We start from the raw sequence: 5,000 nt of genomic DNA, 5'->3' as shown, positions 1-5,000 counted from the left end.
ACATGAAATGAAATCCCTTTCAAATACAATTTTGTGACTGGCTGCACATTGCCTTGTACCACTGGAGTCAATTCAACTGAACCACATTTTTGTTTGGCAGAAACAGACTGAAAATATGGCTCTTTATACAGCTCACTGAGCACTGATGCTAATTCTGTTAGAGGTACCAGTTTCAGTCCCACTGGGGCCACTTATACAAAAAATAAAAAACACAAAACAAAAAAACAATGTTTGCAGTTACAATAGTGTAAAAAAGAACCTACAGTATTATAAGTATTTATGTGATTTGAAATCATTTCATTTCTGGTTGAACTCGATCGGGTCTCTTATGAATATATAAATCACAGCAGTGATTTTGAAAAGGGTTATTTACTTTGAAAGTTGTCCACTGTATTGTATTCTACTGTATAAGGGGCTTTGATTTGGGTTATCTATTTTGACCTTGATGATGAGATGGATTGGTCATACAGTATATTCATTCAATGGACTACTGATGTAGTACTATTCAAGCAAAACTACTGAGCTTGTATGGGCCATACATGTAATGATTAGATGTACTTGTGTATATAGCAGATGACCTATTGAAGAGATTTATGCAAGTAACGTGGGAGACATGCTTTGCTCGATACTGCTCTGATGCCGCATTTGGTTTATTTATTTATTTATTTTTGTTTATTGTATTCTCTCATCAGTAGCCTACGTTTCACCACATTTTTGGTGATATACGTTCAGACTGTTGTTGTACTTTAAAGCCTGATTTGTACTTCATCGTTTGGCGGTGTCAGGCGGTGGAATTAGCTGAACTACAAGCTCAAAACGCGTCGCCATGCAACGCGTTGTGAGCTTATAGATCTGCTATTTTTCAAGCGCAACACGTTGTATGACTAAGTATAAATTAAGCCGTAGACACCTTCTACGTTGTGAAGGGATCCACAATTCAGTGTCATCAGGATTATCCCCACTCACAAGTGTTGTATTACCAACCCTGCACGTATACAGTGCATCAAATAGTCAGGCAGGCACTGAGTTTGGTTTAACATGGGCCTGCTGCAAGAAGGGTTTTTGTTTGGCATTTCTCACTCACTGTGTTCATACAGTATCGTTGGACATGGTCAGTATAGCCATAATAACCTAAATAATGCAATGTTTTGATACAGAGAATGCCATGAAGTCCAAATTATGTTTAGCCACATTTCTCAGATGAGAACTGAAAAATATATAAGCACACAGTATACTTTAGGCTCCTCATCATTTAGGACAAAAGGAGATTATAGCCATATATAAATTTCACTAAGTGGAAATACAACTGACATGATATACAGTAGAGTGTTACCAACCATCAAGGCAGGCTTTTCCAAGGGAACAACTTGTCAAGAGTATCAAGAAATACCAAATAAATGAGTATAGTTTATTACATGTAAATTGTAGCTAATGCAAGGCAGGGAATGAAAAGAGACTATGTAAAGATGTAGTTGTGCAATGTAGACTATTAGAATATAAATTATGAAATGAAATAAGCACTTTCATCAGCATCCCAAACCTTACCAGAAAAGTGCAGAATCAATGCAAGGTTGCAATTATAAAGCATGCAATATTCTGATTTCAAATGATATGTTGGGGGGGAAAAGTAGTTTTCAATCACGTCCACCTACTGTACTACATAATATCAAACTCATCAGCTTGGCTGGTCAGCGATGTCATTTTAGTACCAACTGTTGGTGTCCAGGTTTTAAATACTTTTCAAAGAGTGTTTTCTTTGGGTGGGGTGGGGTAGGGTAGGGTATTTTTTCATTAAATTATGAGTCACACATTTTGGAAGTCCAAATCCATGACTTAAAAAAAAAGTTTAAAAAGAAGTTTAAACATTCAAGAGCAAAGTATTCTGAACACGATGGAATATTCTGGGTCCATCAACCTTTGCCTGTGTATCAGAGAAACAGCCTCAGCATTTGATTAACACATACACCCTAGCATCCCTATTCTTGGGGTGAACATTGGTAAAAAATAGTAGATCAACAAGCTCACAGTGTGTCACGTTGCATCACGTTGTGAGCTGGTACAACTGCTATTTTCGCAGAAATCTGGTGTAGAAACGTAGCGGGCCTAGTATAGAGCCCTGGGGGACACCAATCAATAAAAGTAAAGGGTGTAAGTTGTTGAGATACCTCTGTCTGCTGGAGGTACAGTAAACCTGTGCATGATAAATATTACATGTGAATATTTAGAGAAAAGAGGAGAAATGTATGAGTCGAGCACAGACAGTGCAATTGGTGCTTGTTAACATTGCCATCACTGCAACCTGCAGCAACTTCACCTTTGAACATAGCGATAATCACAGTTTTCCATTTGAGATATGAATATTATAAATGACATTAATCATTTTTGTCATGTACTGTATGAGAAATTCATATTTTCTGTTTCCTTTCATTAAAACCACTGGGTTATTGATTTTTCTGACATAAAATTATGTAAACATTGTTGCATAATATAAGTTAATGTGCAATGTGTGTGCTTTATGCGGGTTTACTGGCGAGATGCAATTTATTGAAGATGGACTCTGGGATGCGACTGTCAGTCCTTTATTTCTGCTGTTTGAGCCATGTCATGCCAAAATGTCATGGTGGTGTTGATGATGTCATAATGTTGTCACTCTGGCGTACATGACGTCACAGTGACAATGACGACGAATGCTGTTGGATGTAGTTATGCAGAATTTTTGGTGAATTCAAACAATAAATGAATTACAATTCATTTGGGCTCATGTTTGTTCTGTTCTATTTGTTGCTGTGTGAAAGTGTAAGTAGATTATCGGGTACCTGACAGTGTTTACACATTTGTTCAGGGACAGGGACCATGTGTATATATTATTGAGCATAATATATACTGTATTAACTTTTCTTTTTGATTTATTCATTTAGTTTATATTCATTTTCAGTATTAGCCTACATACTGTACATACAAACAAACAAACAAACAAACAAACAAACAAACAAACAAGCAAACACACATAAATAACGACACACAAACAGTTCAAATAACATAGTTTATTGTAAGTTATTTAATTTGCATTTAAGTTGATTCCGTTTTCTTTGAGTTACCAGTTCTGTGGGAAGCTGCTGGAGATGATTGGCTGGCCTAAGACAGGTGAACCAGCTGCTCCAGATCTGCCTTTAGAAGGAGCTGATGGGGACAATTGGACTGCACCACATTCTCTCTGCAACATGGGGAGGGGGAAGGGATTTATTAATTAGATTTTGTTATTACAGTAGGTTTTTGAAGAAATGTGTTTTTTTAATATTTCAGTTGGATTGTAATTTCATTAGTTAATCTTAGTTAGTGCTGTATTGATTTAGGTTGTAGTTACTGTATTTGGAGTGTGTTTGTCTATCCCCCTTTTTGTGTTAGTAGTGGTCTGACCACCCACTACAGTATATATTTTCCCCTCATGTGTCATTGTGGTCAGCACAGTCTGCTGTTAAGTTTAACTTAGTTTGTCTCTGTTTACTCCTTTTATTTTGACCCCACAATTTTATTTATTTGTTAAAAACAAATCATTTTGTCTCCCTGTGTCTCTCTTGCCGACCAACTCGGCCCCTGACAGACCATTATAAACAAACATAAATACAGGAACCAAAACTGTCCTTAATAATTAATGACCATTGAACCACTGCATGTATACACACACTCAAAAAACGTCTGGGTTAGAAAACAACCATAACTCAGCCACTGGGTGAGGGTCACTTTAGGACAGAACACACAGTGGGTTGATTTGACCTAAGTGCTGGGTTTTTACAATTTTAACCCAAATGCTGCTTGTTCATTTCACCCAAGATGGTGATTGAGTGATAAGTAATTGCCGTATATTGCTGCAGCTTATCATCTTGCTTACAGTAAGCAACTCTTCATTATCTTTATATTCCACAAGAGGGAGGCAAATGCACACCTTTCTGCCTTTATTTTGTACAGAGCCAGTGATTCTTAAAGTCTCATATGTAACTTCTTAATGAATAAAATGTGTCAAATCTGTATGGTAGAGTACATTAATACAATATAACTTATAGCCTACAATTGGGGTGGTTGTATTTTGTTTCCCTGCTCTTCTATTTAGACATTTAGATCATGTCAAAGGTCATGTCTCACCTAGACACAGGATCTGACACGAATTTTGACCTGATGGTCAAGATTCAATTTATCCCCTGAGCAAGCAGGTCGGCTCTATTAGCTCAATGTTGGGCTCATGTTTTTGCTGTTCTATTTGTTGTTGTGTGAAAGTGTAAGTAGATTATCGGGTGACAGTGTTTATATATATTTTTTTTTATCATACCTTAAACTGACAAAATATTACTGAAAACGGATCTGAAAAACATCATAAACGCTGGCTTAAGATGAGCGAGTAATCCGTATTTAACCACTTCAACCCCAGCATCAAAACTCATGTCCGTTTTACTAACAATAGAGGCTTTAAGTGGTTAAATGAAGCCCTCATAGTAGGTTCTCCCCATAGTGGAGGTGAAGCCCGTTCACTCTGCTGTTAGCTACTGTACCTCACTGTTTTTCACACAAGGCATAATAGAAGTATCATCTGCTTTCTCCTTTAGAAAAGACATTTATAGTGGCCCTTATCGCCTTAATGTTGTCCTGAAACTATTTTTATTTACACCCATTACAAGGGATAATTATTCATGTAGAGTCTACACCCCCCCCCCCGCCCCCGAACTGTTTACTGTACATGTTTACATTTTTGATTGCTACTCGTTTATATGATGTTTTTGCATACTATTGTATATTTGTAACAAGCCAAAGTGCTTTCTTGGGTTTTAATCCTTTTAGCAGACCTTGTATAGAACTGTACTTTCTGTGCTTTTTTGGGCAAACTGTTAGTAAAGTATTCAATCAATCAATCAATCAATCAATCAATCAATCAATCTATCAAACTGTTGATTGTTGATTCATGATGTGATACATAGGCAAATCAGTTGCAGAAGAATAGAGGGGCAGGG

This window comes from Gymnoscopelus microlampas (assembly GCF_963454915.1).
Source record: "Gymnoscopelus microlampas genome assembly, chromosome: 6".
Taxonomy (NCBI): Eukaryota; Metazoa; Chordata; class Actinopteri; order Myctophiformes; family Myctophidae; genus Gymnoscopelus; species Gymnoscopelus microlampas.
The sequence above is the reverse complement of the archived record's forward strand: the minus strand, read 5'-3'. Positions refer to the sequence as shown.